Here is a 23,348-nt window from a genome sequence, read left to right on the forward strand (position 1 = left end):
GTTATGGGCTCAGGCCAACCTGCGTTCACTCAGGGCGACTCATGTGCCGGGCACGCTGAACCAAGGGGCAGATATGTTATCTCAAGACAACGTTCCCCCAGAGGAATGGTCTCTCCACCCCCAGGTGGTTCTTCTATTGTGGGAAGTCTTCGGCAAGGCAGAGGTCGACCTCTTCGCTTCAGAAGACAACTCTCACTGCCCAATCTTCTTCTCGAAGAGCAAGGAAGCACGAGTGGCCCAGCCGCCCCCTTTATGCATGCCCCCTTTATGCTCTCTCAGATCATCGAATTGATCAGGGACACCAAGAGTGCAGTCCTTCTTGTAGCCCCCCTCTGGCGGTCCCAGGTCTGGTTCCCAGAGCTGATGCAGCTGTCAGCGACAGCTCCGTGGCCTATCCTGCTGAGGAAGGATCTCCTCACGCAGGCGAACGGGACAATCTGGCACCCCCGTCCCGACCTGTGGGCCCTCCATGCATGGCCCCTCAACGGGTACCCCAGGACGTCCCAGAGGGAGTCCTGAACACTATAATGGAGGCTAGAGCACCGTCTACTAGATGCCTCTACCATCTCAAATGGTCAGTGTTCACCAGCTGGTGCTCAGCTTGGAACCTGGACCCACATGACTGTGACGTATCGAAGGTACTCACGTTTCTTCAAGAGCTGCTGGACGCGAGCCATTCCCCCTCCTCGCTCAAAGTGTACGTGGCAGCTATAGCAGCTTGTAATTTTAATTTTGTAACTCACCGGTGGCTGGTTCTTCCCTGGGTAAAAGCGACCTCATTGTTCGTTTCCTAAGAGGAGCCAGAAGGCTTAACCCGCCTCGGCCACCTTCGGTGCCAGCTTGGGACCTGACCACGGTCCTTCAGGGCCTCAAGGGACCTCCCTTCGAGCCACTCCAGTCGGCTGATCTGAAGCCCCTCTCTCTCAAAACCGCTCTCCTGTTAGCACTAGCGTCGGTTAACAGAGTTGGGGATTCACAAGTCTCCACAAGTGCTTCCTGTCTTGAGTTCGGGCCTAATGACTCCAGAGTCGTCCTTAAACCAAGACATGGATATATACCTAAAGTGCTCTCAACCCCGTTCAGAGCCCAGGTTATCTCCCTATCAGCTCTTCCCTCTTCGGAAGACGATAGTGACGCATACATGCTCTGCCCTGTTAGGGCTTTGAGAATTTATTTGGAGCGTTCTGCCCCGTTCAGGCAGTCAGAACAGCTCTTTGTCTGTTTCAGTGGCCGCACCATGGGTTCTCCGGTCACGAAACATAGACTGCAACGATGGATAGTGGATGCTATCTCTCTGACCTACGCTTCTATGGGCCTTCCGTGCCCCATAGGTGTAAGAGCCCACTCCACAAGAGGCATGGCTTCCTCTTGGGCATGGTCCAGTGGAATTCCTATGGAAGACATTTGTGCGGCGGCCGGCTGGTCTGCACCATCCACATTTGCTAAATTCTACAACTTAGAGGTTCCTGCATTGCAGGCACGAGTCCTCTCCATTTAGGACCCTGGCCCCCATGGGTCCAGACCTATGTATATCTGAGGCTCCCCCACGGTGGCCCTCTGCACTATCACTGTATGCAGTATATAACATCCTAGGACCCGACACTTCTGGTCCCTGATGATTCAGACTACTCTGTTATAAGTCTCTAGCCTCCCTGGACAACATTCAGAGTAGTCATCTGCTAATAGCACAGCGTTTTAAAATGGGTTCCCATTGAGTGAACGCAATATAACGCAATATGAGTGAACCATTCTCGAAAGGGAATGTATTCGGTTACTTACGTAACCTCGGTTCCCTGAGAGATAATGGAACGAGTATTGCATTGCCAGCCATGCTATTTTGCTCATGTCAGGTGCATCGCTTCAGTCGATTTAACCTGTCTCTGTGGCGAATTCTGTCGAATTTATACCCTTCAGCCACGCCCAATTTGGCGCGCCTAAGGCAAGCAAGGCGACATTTTTCTGGCTGCTCTCTTAAAGTATAAATTGCAGGTTAACTACCACAACCAATTAATGTCTAAATTAAAGTGCTCGATATGTATATATTTAAACATTTCTGGCTTAAAATGTGTTAAAATAACATTTATTGGGGTTTCTTCAAAGGTAGCATGTTTCTTACAGTAACTGGGTGATGACGTCATAAGAGGGAGTAGCAACCCATACTCTGCTAGATTCCTACTGTTTGTGGCTTGACTATGGAGAACGACTGGGAGACTGATAACATTAGGGAACAAGCCAAAGTCTTTTCAAAATCTTGCCGTCATGTAGAATAGCAAGGATGGACAACGACTGAAGACATTATTTACTTACATGGTGTCAGTAGTCCTAATCAGGGGTGCGTTTCCCGAAAGCATCGTTAGCCAACTATGGTCGCAAGTTCCATCGTTATCAGCATAGTTCAACGATTCAGTGTTTCCCGAAACCATTGTTCCAACGAACATTCGCAAACAGCATCGCAAAGTTGTGTGGTTGGAACGACAGCTCTCGAGCTGTGGTTAGAAGCATAGTTTCTAGATTGCATGACATGGAATTAATAAATCCTTATCTTGAGCAAAATAAGCAAGCTGACATTCAGTACAATCTGTATCTTTTATTTATCATACATATGTCATTTACGCCTTTGAGTTTGTCAAGAGATTAAAAGCACCGTTTTTTAAGAGTGTGCATGTGCGAACGTGCTCTACTAAGTAAGAACGAGCCTATGATTGAATCTGGAAATAAAGCGAAATAACTGAAAAAAATGAGAAATAGTCCTCAGATGCCATGTTCGTCATTTATAGCAAAACATTTAGCGTTAATTCGATCTCAAACTGATTCATTAAAATAAATTATTACTCCAACACGTGCGTGACACTGTAACGTTTATTGGTAACAATCGTAATTAGGTCATATATGAAATATTAGCTCGAGCAGTAAGGAAATTTGGGGAAATATTAAAATCATAACTCATAGTCATAATTCATAAATTTCACATATGCTATTACATTACCTGCTAATTATCAAAAATATTTCATTCTATAACTGGCCTCTCATCAGTCATTCGACCAGCGAATGCTTTGATTATACCAGTTAAGAAGGAATATTTATATTATCAAACCTCAGACAAATTCTCTCCCGTGGATGCAAATTGCTGGGTTTATGAATTAAAATAAAGAGCTAGTAGCCAGATCTTATCGCAATTTCATTGACAATTACATTGGTGGGATTGTAACACAGAGTCAGTCAAAGTATAAAAGATTTATTTAATCAAAAATGACACACAAAGGATTATATGCATATAGGAAGTAATATAGGCTAATCTACGTACGTAAAATTACACAAGACCCACGAACGTTTAAACAAAACAAACATAAAACATGACTTGATCAGAATGAAAATAGGAAGAAAGTTAGGGAGAAAGTATGGTAATTTACAAACAGAACCTTTTAAGAGACAACTGTGAAAGCCGCTTCGAGAGAGATCATTTTATACGTTACTTGCGATTCTGTTCCTTTGTCTGTGTGAAGCTAGGCTTCGGGACCACGTGCGTATCTTGGCTGGACCGTGTCTCGATTTGTAGGCTTGCATTTCGCGTGAAGTTCTTAAAAACTTACTGATCGTAACATTACCGAGAGGTACGGAAGTCTCTTCCCGGTGCGGGAAGGGCGAGAAAACTTGGTTACAGGACGAGAGTGGATTTCTACATCCGCGGTTCGTTTGGATGAAGGCCCTGTCCCCTCTCCCGAGTGCAGAGTTCAGAGTTCGGAGTCACAAGGGTGAGAGCGTATGAGAGCAGAGAGAGAGAGAGAGAGCGTCTGCTTGTGTTGTGGTTTTAAAGCAGCGCGGGGTAACGCCCTGTTTGATGACGGGACCCAATGGAATCTTTCGGTTCTGAGGCGGGAGCGTTTCATTGTTTGTGAAGGAACGCCTCTTCTGATCGTACACAGAAAAATGCATTAAAACTTTAATACCACATTATGTCTAGGAATAAACATTTGTGCGGAATATAGTTTATATTTCTGTATAAAGAAGCTCAGTACGATCCGTAGGATATCACACCCGACATTAATATCAGTTAATGAAACAGATACATCTCAAATGTATCAACACACGTGTCCATTACATCTGCAGAGGTGCATAAATATCTCAATTTATCCCATCACATCCCATAGACAAGAAAACTACATAAAAACATTTTGATAATGATTCATGCGTGTGTAACTTGTATTTTAGGAGTTTCAGAGTGGTTTGGTGTGTGTGTGATTCAGAGCGGGTTTTCTGTTGAGATCGGAATGTCAGTAATGTCTTTGAAGCTCACACTGTCGAGAGGGGGGAAGTGAGTCGTAAACGGGGGTTCAGTTACAGAGTTTGCCAAGTCTGTGGGACTTAGAAAGTGTTTTCACTTTTAATTAGTATATAAATTAAAAGTCCATTTTTACCCATCGAGCCATAGTCGTTACATATCCCCCTTTTTGTTAGATAAAGACCTCGGAAGGACTTTATCGAACAACAAATTAGCGCAATGGTCGATGGCAAGTGGCTGATGACTGAGGACTCAGGTCAAATGAGGTTTAGGCGAGCCCCAGATCGGGACCCCCTTTTTGCGGTTCCATAGGAAACCACCAGACACGGCTTTGTGAGCTTTGCTGTGGCTGCTCACATTTGGTAGGGTCTGGTACAGGGTGAAAGCCAAGACGGGAGTCAGGGCGTGGTCGGTTGCTGTGGAGGTGCACAGCGCAGCGTCAGCTGCGGTCCAGGTATGGACACAGGTGAGGTGTTCAGGCTGGGCGGTTGCCCATGCTTGGAGGGACTGTGTTGAGTGCGAGTCCTGCCTTGGTGTTCAGGACTCAGGGTTGCTCTCTCCGTGCGATGCCGGATGCCAGACCTGGTGAGTGTGGCTGCTTTCTCGTGAACCACTGTGGCCTGCATCCTTGTAGAGGCGATAGGGAGAGAGAGAGAGAGAGAGAGAGAGAGAGAGAGAGAGAGAGAGAGAGAGAGAGAGAGAAACAAACAAAAAAAAAAAATTCCAGCGAGGGACGTCCTTGGTTGGCTTAGGACAGTCTTTTGTTTTCGCTGAGGTTGGTATGCCACATGCTTTAATGTCCCATGTGTGGCTTTGGTGCTGCGGTGTTCAGTACATGGTGTGTTTACTGGGCACGCTTGACCCCCCTTTTGTGCGCTGTGACCTTACAAGCTGTGGCGCTGTGATGGCAACATGTGCACAATGCGATTTGAAAGTCCGGTAAACGCAGCATGTGCTTGGACTCAGAGAGCAATCTGAGTTACTGGCTGTCAGTGTTCAGATGTCGTGCGAGGGTGGCAGGTGGGGTAAGCGGTGGCATAGGACAAGTTTGTTCTTCAGAGGCCCGCATGACCTTGTTTGTACACAGCGGAGGCCGCGTTAGTGGCTCTGAGGTGTGCAGTGTAATTGTCAAGGTTTGTTTGTGCTGTGTAATCACTGCAATCTTGAAGGTGTTAGGATGGTCGTTGTGTGACCATGTAAAGTGTTCGAACCACCCCCTTTTCGATCAGTTTCCTTAGGAAAGTTGGCGTCTGAGCTGGTGATGTGATCGAAGGGTGGCTCAGGCTGATGTCGGTGCTGTCACTTTGTGAAGTGCTAGTTAGCATTGTAGCCTGTGTGTGGAAACAATGTTCTTGGTGTTGTTTCAGGTTTTATGCTTGGGCATAAAATGTCAGGCCTGTTCTATTGGTCCGTCCTGTGAAGGAGCTCTTTCAGCAAACTCAGGATGTCAGTTGTATCAGAAGTGGCTGCGCTGTCTTCATCTGTGGAGTAAGAAGAGTCAGGCTCACCAGTGTTCAGGAGAGAGTGGTTCCATGGCTGGTTGTCAGGGCTTGGAGTTCTGGACGGCTGGTGATTCTGGTCCCAGAATCTTTCAGAGTGCTCGCTTTGGTGCTCTGGACTAGCACTGTAACCGTAGTACTGCCCTCCGCTGGCCTGGAACGGTTCTGACTCTCTGTAGTTAAGACTGTGACAGAGGGGTTGTTCAGAACCCTGTCAATGTCTGAAAGGTACGTGTGTACATTGTGGTCTTCAGCAAACATGTTTCTGGCCATTTTGTCAAAGCTTGTGGGGTGAGAGAGCTGTTTGCTGGGGGCCCAATCCGTCTGGGGGGATTCTGACCCATTACAGCTCTACTCTCTTCAGCTTGTGATGTGTTGACAGGCATGGTGTGGTGCAGTGGGCTTGCACCCGCCTTTTCAGCTTTGTGTGTGTGGCTGAAAGGCGCAGACTCGCTGAAAGGGGATAACAGTGTGAGGTGTGTTTCCCCTTCCCGGTCACCTTTAAGTCTGTCAAAATGTGCAAGTTCTTTGTGAGCAATGTCAAGTTCATACCTGAGATCATGACTTAGCTGAGTAAGCAGATGTAGTTCAGCTCGGGCCATTCGTAAATGGGTTTTACAGGCCTTGATTTCAGAGTCTTTGTCTCTGAGTTCAATATGTGCTCTCTCTATGAGAGCTTCAGCCAGTTGGAGTCTTTCCTCGAGGTCCTTTCGGGCCGCTGTGGCTTGAAGCCGTAGTGTGGCTGTCTTTTGCTGCAGGTCGGCGTTGCTCCTTTCGCTGTCCCGGGCCCTGGCGACGAGTTTGAGTGCGAGGTTTCCGAAGATTTTGGTCAGCTGCTCGTGGCTGTATGTCTGGGCTGGATCATGGGACTCGAACTGGTCCAGGTCTGTGTCCCGTTGCTCTTGGCTCAAGGTCGTCTTAGCGGACTGCAGGACAGGGTGAGCTCGACATCTCCGCTTACTGTTGGCGAGAGAGCACAGCACACACAAAAAGAAAAACAAAATGCAAGTTTGTTTTTAGGTTAATGCGCTAGACTCATACGGGCCGCTGCCGTTATGAGAATTTGGGCTAACTGATGCTGACAGTTAGCGGAGCCAATTGCGTGGGTACGTTTTAGACCCACAATAGAAATTTTGGCAGGCGGTAGCCTGGTGGTCGCCTGGCGATGCCAACTTTGATCGTCACTCTATTATTCAGCTTTCCTGGGGGTCTCTCTATAAGGTTCTGTCTCTAAGTGAAATGAGGGAACAAATCACACAGAAAAGAGAGAGATAAAGGTGAGAGCAGGGAAAAAGGTAAACACAACACAAGGAAGTGAATTGATCTGCAAATGAAATGTTGTAACCAATAACACGGGGAGCGTTATTTAAAATAGAGGCCTAAGCCTCTTAAACACTGCTAGAGTTCCTGATAGGTCCAGCAGGCGTGAGTTATCGGGACAGGATCTCGGAAGAGGGGGTGTCTAAGAGAGAAAAGTAGGCCAAACACCTAAAATATGACCAGGGGAATATCTAGTATTCTGTGGTTTATAATAAGTGGATGGATTTTATCAAATTTAGTTTACCTGAAGTGACTGTCGAATCACCGCAGTGCACTGAGAGGGTGCTGCCAATATATACACAATCAGGGATGAACGTTAGGCTTAATGTGAATTAAGGCTTTTTGGGTTCAACACATTGAGTAAATATGCATGCAGGAGTCAAAGGCGAAAGGTTTTACTACTTATGATAAAAACGAGAGGGAATTATGATAACTGGTGGTAATTATCAGAATAAACCCTCCCCCTTTTGGAGATTGGAGAAAGAAGAAAAGATTATCTGTGAGATAAAATTTTGAATAACAACACAGGCTTGTGATGCAGGAAAGGACTAGGCCTCTGACGTGGGTTTGGACCACAGGGGGGCGTAACTCCTTTCCACCTGGTTGAGCAGACACAATTTAAATTAAAATTCAAACTAGTTTAAATTAAAATTCAAATAAACATGCAAGAGATCCAAAGATAACAGAGGGAAGAAAATTAGAATGATAGCAGTGAAGTATCCATACTAATTATCAAAATAATTGAATTGAAAATCGGAATGATTTTTTTTTTCAATCCTTACAATAACCTTTAAGTTATTAGAAATGGTTATGGTTAACCACAATGTTGAGACACTTCAATGCAGACTTGAGGAGTAGGGTCTGCCTGCAGAGCCGGAGGCTGCATTTTCAGGGCCCCACTTTTATGGCCGCATTTCTAGGACCCTAGGTTTTTAGTGACAGCGCCACCTACCGAATTAGAGGACCAGTGAAGCAGCGAAGATGGACGACAATCAGAGTGTGAGTATCAAATGCGAATAAACTTTTACAATTGCGATGCATTTAATTGGAAAGTTAACGTAGCAAACGTGATGGTGATTTGCTAAATAAATAGTCTTGAAGGCATAGCCATCACCCATCATATTAGCCTCTAATGCTTGAAAATGAATTGTTAGCACGTTCATTTAACGGAACTGTTGCGTGATAAGCCTGTGTTGACTTATTGACAGCACAATAAAACCGTAGCATGTTCGTTCTGAAAGCTTGTTAATTACGCATTGTTTTTCCATTTTAATTCAGTTAAAATAATCGTAATGTTTTCACTGTCACGTGCTCACAGTCAGCCTGTTTAACGTTACCCACAATACATGTTATATGTAGCCTACGTCTCTTCATTTTGACATGGTTTTATAATGTTGGTTGAGACATATGACATTTTAATAGTCAGACATATCAGAGAGGCCATTATAATAATTGACTGTTAAAATACCACGTGTTAGATTGTGTCATTTACTGTGTACTGTATGCTATATGAAGTGCTTTCATATATATATGGTCAGAAAAAAAGTCGTGTCAATGTTATTTCTATTCAGATTTCTTGCATCTCTCTATTATTATTTTTTTTCCTCAGTTGAGATGGGCTTTATTGACATGAGTGTTTCTAGAACCTTTGTTCCCACAACATCAAAACCTTTTTTTTTTTTTTCAAATCTTTGAACAGTATGCAATAATAGTATTATGAACATTAATTGATATGTGTGCACTGTTTGGTAACTAAGAAAAAAAAAATAGAGAGTAGAACATGTTCAACTAAATGTTCCTTATTTAATTCACTTCTCTTTCTCTCTCTCTCTTAGGAGTCAGTGATGATGTTGTCCATGAAGTTCTGTTTGTGGTCCACATCATGAACAAATTTGTTTTTGTGTGTGTTCAAGTTCAGTTATTATATGTTATTTTGTAAAATATTTTGTGTGTGCAAGTTCAGTTATTATATATTATTTTGTAAAATATTTTGTGTGTTCAAGTTAAGTTGTTATATATTATTTTGTAAAATATTTAGTGTGTTTAAGTTGAGGTGTGATATATTATTTTGTAAAATATACACAATCTACCCCCAGAGTCATCCTTGTCTTCCCTCTGTACTTGAAAATGTGGTCGATCTAGTGACTGAAAAGACTATAACATGATTCCTTGTTTATTTTACTTGAGTTATTATATTATGCTACTTAGACCCAATAATTTCTCAACATTCCTAGGAACCAGGTTTAATTGCAATAAATAAAGTAGTATTTGGGTGTAATAAAACTGTAAAACTCTAATGTAGTTAAAACTGGGTGGGTGGAAATACTGCCTGGCACAACTAGGGTCCTGGAAATGCGTTCCTGAGACTGCGGTTCTCCGAGTCGGTAGGTGGCGCTGTCACAAAAAACTAGGGTCCTAGAAATGCGGTCCTAGAAGTGGGGTCCTGAAAATGCAGCCTCCGGCTCTGCAGGCAGATAATATTGGACTTGAGGGGAGAAATGATAATCCGACCCAGGAGGACCACAAGGTGGCGTGCTTCCCCCCCCTGGGTGGGCTCTCAATGGACTGAGTGAATTAAATTTTAAGCTCTAATTTGATTTTCTTTTTCAAATTAAACTCAAAATGTGACAGTCAAAAACAGAAGAGAGAATTTATCTAACTCTCAAATAACATCCGCATAACAAACTCGGGGTTTTAAATGCATGTCCCATTTGAGAGCTCAGAAAAATTCAGTCTAGAAATGAAAGCAGTTTTAGAGGAAACGCAGGTCTTATCTGAGAGCGTCCACGAGATGGCGTTGTTGCGCTCGTGCAGGCTGACAGTAAGAGGAAGTGCTTGTTCAGATGACGTCAGCGTGGGGGCGTATACTTTGAGAGCTGCCACACACCTAAAGGCTGCCCTCTAGTGTTGGTCAGTGTAGTGATTCAGCAACTGAGGCTTGCAGACTTTCTATGTCTTTTAAGAATCACAAATAAATTCTGGCTCGTTTTGCGCGCGTTTCACAAATGTGAATTACAGGAATTTAACGTCTGTCTTCGATTACACATTTTACAGGAAACGGTTCAAATACACACAGGAATTATCATCTGTAGTGTTTACAAGTAGGAATTATCGTCTACTTTCTAATGAATAGGCAGCAATTTCTGTTTGCTTAATGCGAGCAGGAATTTCTCGTCTGCTTTTTAATGCGCAGGAATTTTTTCATCTGCTAGTAATTGCAGTCTCACATCACACAAAATTTCACTAATATGAATTTTCATGCGTGGCTTCACATTGAGTAGCTAATTCAGTGTTTCACCAGGAGAGAATCGTTGCTAACGATTTAAGAAGGGGGCCCTAGCGACTGAAATGGGGAAACTCGCCCAGATCAATTTATGCCTCGCACGGAAAGAGGAGAGCATCGTCCTAATTCGGCGGTAATTAAATACTGATCAGATTTATACGTACTAATTAAGAGTTTTCTTAACAGTCGTTTAATTTTAATACTGCAGTTTATACAATTTAACAGTGACTAAATGTTTGCCATTTGTGGACACTGTTAATTTGTAAGCTGAGCTGGCTTTGTGCCTCGGTCAGCTGGGTGAGTTCGCTTTACGACTTTTCTCACAGTTCAAAAACATGCATGCACAATTTTTAATCAACAAATCAATAAACTTATGACTGAAACTGAATTTTTCCACCAAGTAAAGTTTGAAATGACCGCATTCTCCACCATAACACTGTAACGTTTATTGGTAACAATCGTAATTAGGTCATATATGAAATATTAGCTCGAGCAGTAAGGAAATTTGGGGAAATATTAAAATCATAACTCATAGTCATAATTCATAAATTTCACATATGCTATTACATTACCTGCTAATTATCAAAAATATTTCGTTCTATAACTGGTCTCTCATCAGTCATTCGACCAGCGAATGCTTTGATTATACCAGTTAAGAAGGAATATTTATATTATCAAACCTCAGACAAATTCTCTCCTGGCCGTGGATGCAAATTGCTGGGTTTATGAATTAAAATAAAGAGCTAGTAGCCAGATCTTATCGCAATTTCATTGACAATTACATTGGTGGGATTGTAACACAGAGTCAGTCAAAGTATAAAAGATTTATTTAATCAAAAATGACACACAAAGGATTATATGCATATAGGAAGTAATATAGGCTAATCTACGTACGTAAAATTACACAAGACCCACGAACGTTTAAACAAAACAAACATAAAACATGACTTGATCAGAATGAAAATAGGAAGAAAGTTAGGGAGAAAGTATGGTAATTTACAAACAGAACCTTTTAAGAGACAACTGTGAAAGCCGCTTCGAGAGAGATCATTTTATACGTCACTTGCGATTCTGTTCCTTTGTCTGTGTGAAGCTGGGCTTCGGGACCACGTGCGTATCTTGGCTGGACCGTGTCTCATCGATTTGTAGGCTTGCGTTTCGCGTGAAGTTCTTAAAAACTTACTGATCGTAACATTACCGAGAGGTACGGAAGTCTCTTCCCGGTGCGGGAAGGGCGAGAAAACTTGGTTACAGGACGAGACTGGATTTCTATATTCGCGGTTCGTTTGGATGAAGGCCCTGTCCCCTCTCCCGAGTGCAGAGTTCAGAGTTCGGAGTCACAAGGGTGAGAGCGTATAAGAGCAGAGAGAGAGAGAGAGCGTCTGCTTGTGTTGTGGTTTTAAAGCAGCGCGGGGTAACGCCCTGTTTGATGACGGGACCCAATGGAATCTTTCGGTTCTGAGGCGGGAGCGTTTCATTGTTTGTGAAGGAACGCCTCTTCTGATCGTACACAGAAAAATGCATTAAAACTTTAATACCACATTATGTCTAGGAATAAACATTTGTGCGGAATATAATTTATATTTCTGTATAAAGAAGCTCAGTACGATCCGTAGGATATCACACCCGACATTAATATCAGTTAATGAAACAGATACATCTCAAATGTATCAACACACGTGTCCATTACATCTGCAGAGGTGCATAAATATCTCAATTTATCCCATCACATCCCATAGACAAGAAAACTACATAAAAACATTTTGATAATGATTCATGCGTGTGTGTAACTTGTATTTTAGGAGTTTCAGAGTGGTTTGGTGTGTGTGTGATTCAGAGCGGGTTTTCTGTTGAGATCGGAATGTCAGTAATGTCTTTGAAGCTCACACTGTCGAGAGGGGGGAAGTGAGTCGTAAACGGGGGTTCAGTTACAGAGTTTGCCAAGTCTGTGGGACTTAGAAAGTGTTTTCACTTTTAATTAGTATATAAATTAAAAGTCCATTTTTACCCATCGAGCCATAGTCGTTACAACATCATGAACCAACGTGGTTGAACTACCACTTTGCGACAATACGGTTTCGGGAAACAGTCGTGACTGGCTAGTTGATTTCTTCAACGATACATCATACTATGGTAGTTAAGCAGCGAGTTATGTCGTTGTTCGGGAAACGCACCCCAGAGTTGTAGAGATGCACACACTGCACAGTAGTCCATGAGCCAGGGGGGTTGATCGGTATCAATGGGGGGGCAAATGCTATCATTGTTTTTTGGCAAGGTATACACCCCTAGTATTAGAAAAATCACGATAGCAGTGCAGCGGTGGTAGCGAAATCACTTTTTTGAGCTCATGAAGTTACTAACCCCCTAAAATAAATTCCGTTTTTGAAATCCGGTGTATATCTGGTTTAGGCCCATGCTAGGGATATTGTTAATACTCTATAATATGGTGCTTGGTATCGTTGGAAAGGGGACCTTTTAGGCTTTCATTTAAGCCCAGTACTCAATCTGTCTGACAAAGACAGAGGTCACATGACTTCTTTAAACCAGAAATAACACACATTTCTTCACAATTTCCGCCTAAACTGTATGCTTTCTTTTATACCTGTGGCATGAAAGAACACCACAGACACAAAACTCAACAACTTCAATACTCAAGGCACTCTGATGACTCAGAAAATGTATAATATACCCATACTATTTATTTGTGAGAGCCTTAAATTAGACTTGTGCAGCCAGCACAAGTCTTCAAAATAGAATAGAGCGAATAGAATGGTCAAATAGAATACCCTATTAGTCCAGGGCCAAATGGCCTATTTATTCATGTACAGTTGTAATAAAAAGTAATTGTTTCAATAGTGTTGTCAACATAACACTTGTAAGTGGTTTAACAAAATGTTTCTATCATGTATTTTGATATTCACCCACTTTCAGTTAGAATGTCAGAAAGTAGCTCATGCACGGAATGTTGATGGAGTTTGACAGTTTGAAAGGTTTTTTAAAAAGTCAGTTTTGTGAAAAGATTGTTGGTTCAGTTGACTGGTTATAACAACACTACCAACTATGCCATCTTCAATCAACTTCCATTGAGTTCCAGGGGTATTAAATGTAAGTACAAAATACCTTTTCTCTTGTGCTTGTGAATTGGTGGGGAATAGTAGCAGTAGCTAATGTAAGCGTGGTGTTTTTCACACTTAGTATACTTCTTTTAAACTTAAAATAAGAAAGTACACTCACCTAAAGGATTATTAGGAACACCATACTAATACTGTGTTTGCCTTCAGAACTGCCTTAATTCTACGTGGCATTGATTCAACAAGGTGCTGAAAGCATTCTTTAGAAATGTTGGCCCATATTGATAGGATAGCATCTTGCAGTTGATGGAGATTTGTGGGATGCACATCCAGGGCACGAAGTTCCCGTTCCACCACATCCCAAAGATGCTCTATTGGGTTGAGATCTGGTGACTGTGGGGGCCATTTTAGTACAGTGAACTCATTGTCATGTTCAAGAAACCAATTTGAAATGATTTGAGCTTTGTGACATGGTGCATTATCCTGCTGGAAGTAGCCATCAGAGGATGGGTACATGGTGGTCATAAAGGGATGGATATGGTCAGAAACAATGCTCAGGTAGGCCGTGGCATTTAAACGATGCCCAATTGGCACTAAGGGACCTAAAGTGTGCCAAGAAAACATCCCCCACACCATTACACCACCACCACCAGCCTGCACAGTGGTAACAAGGCATGATGGATCCATGTTCTCATTCTGTTTACGCCAAATTCTGACTCTACCATCTGAATGTCTCAACAGAAATCGAGACTCATTAGACCAGGCAACATTTTTCCAGTCTTCAACTGTCCAATTTTGGTGAGCTCGTGCAAATTGTAGCCTCTTTTTCCTATTTGTAGTGTAGATGAGTGGTACCCGGTGGGGTCTTCTGCTGTTGTAGCCCATCCGCCTTAAGGTTGTGTGTGTTGTGGCTTCACAAATGCTTTGCTGCATACCTCGGTTGTAACGAGTGGTTATTTCAGTCAAAGTTGCTCTTCTATCAGCTTGAATCAGTCGGCCCATTCTCCTCTGACCTCTAGCATCAACAAGGCATTTTCGCCCACAGGACTGCCGCATACTGGATGTTTTTCCCTTTTCACACCATTCTTTGTAAACCATAGAAATGGTTGTGCGTGAAAATCCCAGTAACTGAGCAGATTGTGAAATACTCAGACCGGCCCGTCTGGCACCAACAACCATGCCACGCTCAAAATTGCTTAAATCACCTTTCTTTCCCATTCTGACATTCAGTTTGGAGTTCAGGAGATTGTCTTGACCAGGACCACACCCCTAGATGCATTGAAGCAACTGCCATGTGATTGGTTGATTAGATAATTGCATTAATGAGAAATTGAACAGGTGTTCCTAATAATCCTTTAGGTGAGTGTATACTTTCAGTCTACATTTTTATGTACTTCTCAGAAATATACTTAAAATTACACTTCAGTGTACTTGATTTATACCGAGAGAAAAGTCCAGGGCCCGTATTCATAAAGATTCTAAGAATCCTCTCAGAAAACCCTTAATTTAGCTTAAAAACTTTTACATAGGAGTCTTAGCTTAAGAGCGATTCGGGGCCGATCTGAGAGCAACTCTGAGCAAGGAAAAGACAAAAACTTTCATCTTAGTGAGGAGGCGGGGTTGACCCCATTGCTATGTATGACACAATCTTTTGAAGACTGTGATTGGCTGGTTGTCCAAGAAGGAAAAAAAGAGTGATTTTAAGTATAGGGTCTATTCTAAGCCTTCACTTTGAAATTACATGCGACTGTGTACATTACACACTGCTGCATTGTTGCATTTTCCCAGTTGCCAAATATCGTAATGTAGTGATTACTTTCATTTCTGGCGCTATGGCATTTCTGCGCTGTGTCGGAGATGTTAGCGCGTCTCTAATAAGATCAGTCACAAACATGATCCCTGCACGATCTAATCTATAGCGTCTTATTAACTCACTGTCATCCATTTTCTGCAACACATTTCTTCTCCTTCGTCTTTCTGCCATGTTCTCCTCTGCTAAAGAAACTCTTCAGCCTCTGAAAAGTCCTAGTCCGTGCTCCTAACAATTTTGACCTTAAGACCTCTTTTAAGAGTTAAGATGCTTTCTGAATTACTTTTTTCTTTACTGGGATTTTTTCTTAAATTTTAAGAGTATACGCCCACATTTCTAAGAATGTTCTTAGAATTTTGTCACTAGGAGCTACTTTTTGCATTAAGATTCTTTATGAATACGGGCCCAGGTATATTTGACCTGTACTTTGAACTCAATCTTTTGATCCAGATATACTTAAAAGAATAATTAAGAATTCAAACTATACTTGGCTTGTAGTTGTGTTAACTCTTTTGATTGAGTAGTCAATTAAATATACTTTTTTTTTACATAGTTTTTCATATACAGTCTTATGAAACTTACATTGTTTGAAAATATTGATTAGAATATTGATATAAAACAGATATGTTTCTAATTCTGCATATCTGAATTTTTGTGTAGGCTAGTCCACTGGTAGTGTATAGCAATTTACTCTAATTCTACTTTTTTGTTTAAAATGTTGCCTTTCTTTATGAAACTTACTGACATTCAAGTGTTTATTAAAAAGGATGCATGAAGCTAATAAAATGTTTTTAAAATTAAAGTACAGTTAAAGGTATTTTTCAAGTGCAAAAATAATATATAAATAGTAAACTATAAGTATAATGTTATGTTCACTTAAAGAAAACTTACAAGTATACTTGCAGTATAAACTACGAAACTAGTAGTTTACTGAGAGTACACTTTAGTGTGTACTTTCATAAACTAAAAAATGTACTACTTGTATTAAAATAGTAAACTACTAGTATACTTATAAGTTCACTTGTAGTACAGATGCATTACAAATGAGAAACCTAGTTGTGTACTTAGTTTACTACTCTTACGAATACTAAAAATACTTAAAGTGGGCCAATTTAGTCCCAAGCAATATTGAAATAGTACAAAAGTTTACTACAAGTACACATTGATATTAGTATACTTACTACATAAAGTATACTTAAAAAATATACTTGAAAATTACTTAAGTATACTTTATAAAATATGATGAAGAGATGCACTTTTAAGATGAAGAGATGCACTTTTATGATGGACAGATGTACTTTTATCATAGATAGATGCACTTTTATAATGGATAGATGCTCTTTTATAATGGATAGATGCACTTTTATGATGGACAGATGCACTTTTATAATGGATAGATGCACTTATATGATGGAAAGATGCACTTTTATGATGGATAGATGCACTTTTATAATGGATAGATGCACTTTTATGATGGACAGATGCACTTTTATAATGGATACATGCACTTTTATAATGGATAGTTGCACTTTTATGATGGATAGATGCACTTTTATGATGGATAGATGCACTTTTATGATGGAGAGATGCACTTTTGTGATGGACAGATGCACTTTTATAATGGATAGATGCAATTCTATGATGGATAGATGCACTTTTATGATGGATAGATGCACTTTTATAATGGATAGATGCACTTTTATGATGGATAGATGCACTTTTATGATGGATAGATGCACTTTTATGATGGACAGGGGCCGTATTCACAAAGAATTTTAAGGCTAAAAGTAGCTCCTACCTGGCGAATTTAGGAGCAACTCCTAAAAATAATGGGCGTGTCACTCGTAACTTTAGGACTCCTAATGTTTTTGACTAAGAGTAATTCATTAAGCATTTTAGCCCTAAAAGTAGCACCTAAGCCTGGGACAGCTTAAAAGAAGTCGAGAGGACTCCTAACTCACTAAGACCTATTCACAAACCGCTTTTTGTGGCATTTCACATTGCGATGTTTTGAAATGCGTATGCGGCGGCTACAGGAGCTTCCAATCGCGAGGGAACAATTTTGCATTGTAGGCATAACTAGGTATGCGATAACGCCACCAACAACAACCAAAACTAGGCTACTCATTGCATGTAAACTAATTGTAACGTTTCATTGTGAATCAAATTAAAATGTTCTTCTCTTTGCAAACGTATAGACAGAGGCATATAGTGACAGATTAATTCAATAATGTTGCAAAGATATTGCATCAATCCATATGTTTCATTAGGCTACTAGGCTATTTGTTTAGCCTTACTCTTTATTCATTTAGGCTATTTATTCAGTTATTCATCATCTTCCGTCCTTCGCACTACTTGTGTAGCGCACGCATTCTCAGACCTGTCACCTGGCTGTCACTCATCATCATAGGGGAGGTGTTTGGAATCATTCCCGCGTTACAATCATCAGCCAATCAAGGTGGTCACTTCAGTCAAGCTCGTGCATGAGTAATGACGTCATCCATAGCAACGAAGACTCAGTCTTAGTTTAGGAGTTGTCATTTTTCTTTACTAAGAGTAGGTCTGAAAGGCGTTGTGAATAACTTTTAAGAGAAAACTCCTAGCTAAAATCTTTTAGTGTGATTTAGGAGTACTCCTAGTGGTAAGATAAAATGCTTTGTGAATACGGCCCCAGATGCTCTTTTATGATGGACAGATGCACTTTTATGATGGATAGATGCACTTTTATGATGGACAGATGCTCTTTTATGATGGACAGATGCACTTTTATGATGGACAGATGCACTTTTATGATGGATAGATGCACTTCTATGATGGATAGATGCACTTTTATGATGGATAGATGCACTTTTTATAATGGATAGATGCACTTTTATGATGGATAGATGCACTTTTATGATGGACAGATGCACTTTTATGATGGACAGATGCACTTCTATGATGGATAGATGCACTTTTATGATGGATAGATGCACTTTTATGATGGACAGATGCTCTTTTATGATGGATAGATGCACTTCTATGATGGATAGATGCACTTTTATGATGGATAGATGCACTTTTTATGATGGACAGATGCTCTTTTATGATGGACAGATGCACTTTTATGATGGACAGATGCACTTTTATGATGGATAGATGCACTTCTATGATGGATAGATGCACTTTTATGATGGATAGATGCACTTTTTATAATGGATAGATGCACTTTTATGATGGAAAGATGCACTTTTATGATGGACAGATGCACTTTTATGATGGACAGATGCACTTTTATGATGGACAGATGCACTTTTATAATGGATAGATGCACTTCTATGATGGATATATGCACTTTTATGATGGATAGATGCACTTTTATAATGATAGATGCACTTTTATGCACTTTTATAATGGATAGATGCACTTTTATCATGGACAGATGCACTTTTATAATGAATAGATGCACTTTTATGATGGACAGATGCACTTTTATGATGGACAGATGTACTTTTATCATGGATAGATGCACTTTTATAATGGATAGATGCACTTTTATGATGGATAGATGCACTTTTATGATGGATAGATGCACTTTTATGATGGATAGATGCACTTTTATAATGGATAGATGGACTTTTATAATGGATAGATGGACTTTTATGATGGGTAGACAATAATAGATTTTTACAGCGATTGATTCCTGCTCAAGCGTGCCGCACAAGCCCTGAAAAGTGAAGCCAAAACGTCTCGATCGCCCCCCGGTGGCTGGTCCTAGTATAGGTCATAAGACCCGCCTCCCCATGTTATTCAACGGGACGTGAGACCAACTAAACAATTAAATTACACTTCAAATATCTTTTTTTCCAAAGGTGGTTTCTTTCATTTGCTGTCGTTTTAATCACGCTGATGTAAGTTCAAGTGTCTGTTTCAAAAATAAGTTGGTTTTTAGTTAGTTACGTGATGCGGTGGTGTAACGTCATGATTGACAGCTGTGATTGACAGGTTCTCGAGCGAAGTAGTCACTGAAGCACCAACGGACATTTTTTTCGGGATCGTCAGGAGACTGAGGATATTGTATTTACTTTATTTTAACAAGCCTCTTGTCGTACTGCAATCAATTTTTAAAAAAGTGTGCAGAATCCACTCTCCCTGAGTGAGTTCTGCGAGAGTGAGGGCGGAGCGTTGATCTCGCGGCTTTACTTCCTGCTCACTACTGCGCAGGACTGGTCCCGAGATCGCTACTGCGCAGACTCAAGTTCCAATATGTCAGCGCCATATCGGGACTCTGGCGGCTTCAGTTCTCATCAATTGAAGAGAGCGAAGGGGCGTCGTCCATCTTTTTTTACAGTCTATGTTCCTGCTGGTTTATTTTCTGAACATTGTTCCGCACTACTATTGCGCATGCGTCGCGACTGAGATTTGCGCATGCGTTGCGACTGAGTGCGTTGTTGTGTTTAGGAGCCTCTTGCTGAGTCCCAATTCGCCTACTTATACTACGACCTAAAAGTATGTACTTTTTTTGTGATGAAAAAGTACATACTTTTGAGTGTGTAGCAAAAAAGTATGCACGTTCTGGGACATACTTCGATGACGTCATGCAACGTGAACTTGAACGTGGTTGCCTAGTTACGCACACCGCGACTGTTAACAAAACATCTAACATTTCATTCATTCTTATATATGCAATATAATTTTATTTACTATTCCTATCTTTTTTTCCACAATACATTTACAATGTGTTTACCAAATTGAGGAGTGAAGCAGGGCGTCGTCGTAGATCAACCAAACGCAGGTCGTTTGTGAGGCGGCTGGTTCTGACGTTCATGTGCAAATGTGTGTAACGAAAGCTAGCGCTACTTATTTTCTGAGTTAAAATATTTAAAGTTTATAGTATAACTATTGTTTAACGTATTTTATACTTAATCTTATACTTATGTATAATACTTAAAAATACCCCGATGAAAATGAACCATGCTTTTACTATAGTAAAAGTGTAGTAACCATGTTTCTTTGGTTGGACTGATAAAGTTAACATATGTACAGCTATTACTACAAATAAGTCAGACAGAAACATCAAAAGAAATACATAAAAAAAGACACTTGCATGACACTGTACTAGAGCCTTTTTATTTATTGTTTTGTAGCCTGCAATGAGGCGCTCGGTATCTTCATCGGACCCTACAAGATAAACACGGTACTTTTTTGGCACAACATAAACCCATTAATATTACGAGACAATAAAATATAACTTTAATTAGGGTTAAACATTTGAATTCTTACACTTAAAAACTGAGGGCGCATCTCCGTTGCTGCATCCGACTGCCAGGTTTACATCACCATCATCACCGCAAAGCTCCTCCCTCCCGCACGCAATGGGTTGTGGGCAATATTAGCCGTTAGAGTGTGCATTGATCTGCACTTCGAATTCTAACCGGAAATAGTAGACCATCCGGGTATCTTTGGAATACTCATTTCAACATGCTACGATTTGGGACGTACTAATTCTAGTTTCGCATACTATTTAGGACGGATAGTATGCGAATTGGGACTCAGCGTCTATGTTGGTTTGAAGCAAACCTCCATAGCTCGTCTTCAATTGCTCCTGTCTGCTGATCGATTGCTCCTGTCTGCCTTGCTGCCTGCTGTGAGGGGATTCATAAATTTTGGGGCATCTCGCCCGGGGGGCGGGGTTACGTTCTGCGTCACTTCTCTCATGCGGGTTCTCGTCGACCAGGGTCAGCGCGCACACAGGCAGGCACAGAACTAGCTAGCGAACCTAAGTCATAAATCTAATAAGTTATGTTTTTTACAACACGTTTTTTGATGGAAAAGTGATGTTTAATTTCCATAGTCTTTGTTTAGTGAACGAAAGCGAAATCAGGAATTGCGGTCTTTCAGTTTGTTTATCGTTACCTAGCTACCAAGGGTTTAAGTTGTACAAGATGTGCTGTAGCCTTAATTATTTACAATGGCCAAGTCGCGTTTCATATTAACAGATGAATAGGCTTCGCTCAGTTTATTAAATACATCCAACCTGAAAATCACGGTAGGACTGTGCAAACAAAGTAGACTATCTGTCTAGCATTGCCATGTCAGTGTATTGATTCATTGTCCCATCATAGTTTGTAAGAGACATTTCAGGTTGGATGTATTTAATAAACTGAGCGAAGCCTATTCATCTGTTAATATGAAACGCGACTTGGCCACTGTAATTAAGGCTACAGCACATCTTGTACAACCGAAATGGTTAGCGCTTTTACCAAATATCACTTTTCATAAGGTATGGACAGTGCCAAACAAATTTTTGTTTCATAATAAAATAGAAGAAATCCATTTTAAAAATATTCACCGTTATTACCCTTGTAATAAATATCTAAGTAAATTTTACAGTAATATTTCCCCACTATGCTCTTTTTGCCAAGAGGAGGAAGAATCTATTTTACACTTATTTTACTTATGTTCTTCAACTAAACAATTTTGGCTTCAAATTTCAGCTTCCATATTTCTTGCATTTCATCAGTTATGTAATATTTCTGTCAGTACGGTTATTTTTCACTCTGATGTCTCTGAAAATAAAAAGCTAGATGATATATTAAACTTGTTCTGTATGATGGGAAAATACCACATCCACAAAGCAAGATACCTTAAATTCAAACCTAGTTGCAAAATTTTTGCTTATGATTTAGTTATTATTGTCTTCACTTCAAAAAATCCCCTCCAATAAAAAAGCTTTGAAAACATCCTGTATTATAGAACAAGTTTTATGTAAATTGTAATTGTATTTTATTTACTGTTATTATTTACTTTCATTTTCTCTGTATCCCCACATGTTCATGTTCATTGTTTTGTGTTATTTCCATTGCATTGATTTATATTGTAATGCAATAAAAAAAACATCTTGTACAACCCTTGGTAGCTAGGCAACGATAAACAAACTGAAAGACCGCGATTCCTGATTTCGCTTTCGTTCAAAACAAAGACTATGGAAATTAAGCATCACTTTTCCATCAAAAACGTGTTGTAAAAAACATAACTTATTAGATTTAAGACCTAGGTTCGCTAGCTAGTTCTGTGCCTGCCTGTGTGCGCGCTGACCCTGATCGACGAGAACCCGCATTAGAGATGTGACGCAGGACGTAACCCCGCCCCCCGGGCGAGATGCCCCAAAATTTATGAGTCCCCTGCTGTGAGTGTGTTTGTGTGTTTCGGTGCTGTAAGCTCCGTCTTAGCCTTATATTTCTTTGTTTTGAACCATCATTTTACTACCATTCCTAGTTGTTTATACTACTACATTTTACCCAACATCTCAGATTAACCTGACATCGCTAGCTTTTGTTATTAGTACTACTAGCACAAAACGCTAGTAATTCGCTAGCCTGTTAACGCGCCACCCGTGCGCTCAGCTATTTTTATTTATTTATTTTTCTCTCGCGCGTCCGCGCCTTTGAGTTCATAAAAGCTCAGGTGAGTAAGAATCAGTCAACAAACACGGTGAGTAATGTCTTGTCCTGTTATTGTCACTTGCACTTCATGTCACATGTTTAGTATAGCCTTCTCTGTCGACAATATAGGATTTATATGTGATAAATGTAAGGAGACAGTTAGGTTGACAGAGAAGATTTCAGAATTAGAAACACGCATCCAAACTTTATTTGAGGATAGTAAGAGTGCTAGTGCTTTAGATGTTTTGGATGCGCATAGAATAGAGAACTCTTTACATGACGCGGTTCTGGCTGAAGTAGAGCCCGTGCAGCCGGGCAAATGGGTGACAGTGAGGGATCGCTCTAGTCGCGGATCTAAAAACCACTCTTCCGTTCCGATTACCATAACAAATCGATTTGCCCCGCTCAGTGAAACACCCACTGAGAATGATTGTGAATCCGTGTATCATTCGTTCAATCGTTTTTTGATTTAATATTGAAAGTAGAAAAATGAGAAAACAGTTCCTTTTTCGATTTTTCATTTTTTCCAAAAAACGAAAAACAAGAATTCAGCTTGATTTTTCGTTTTTCGTTCTGAGGTAGCAAAATTAATAAACAGCTGGAAAATTCGATTTCTACACGTGGGCGGGAATGAAACGCCCCTTTCCTCTGATTTGTCAGCC

Source organism: Scardinius erythrophthalmus (genome assembly GCF_964197995.2).
Source record: "Scardinius erythrophthalmus genome assembly, chromosome: 8".
NCBI lineage: Eukaryota > Metazoa > Chordata > Actinopteri > Cypriniformes > Leuciscidae > Scardinius > Scardinius erythrophthalmus.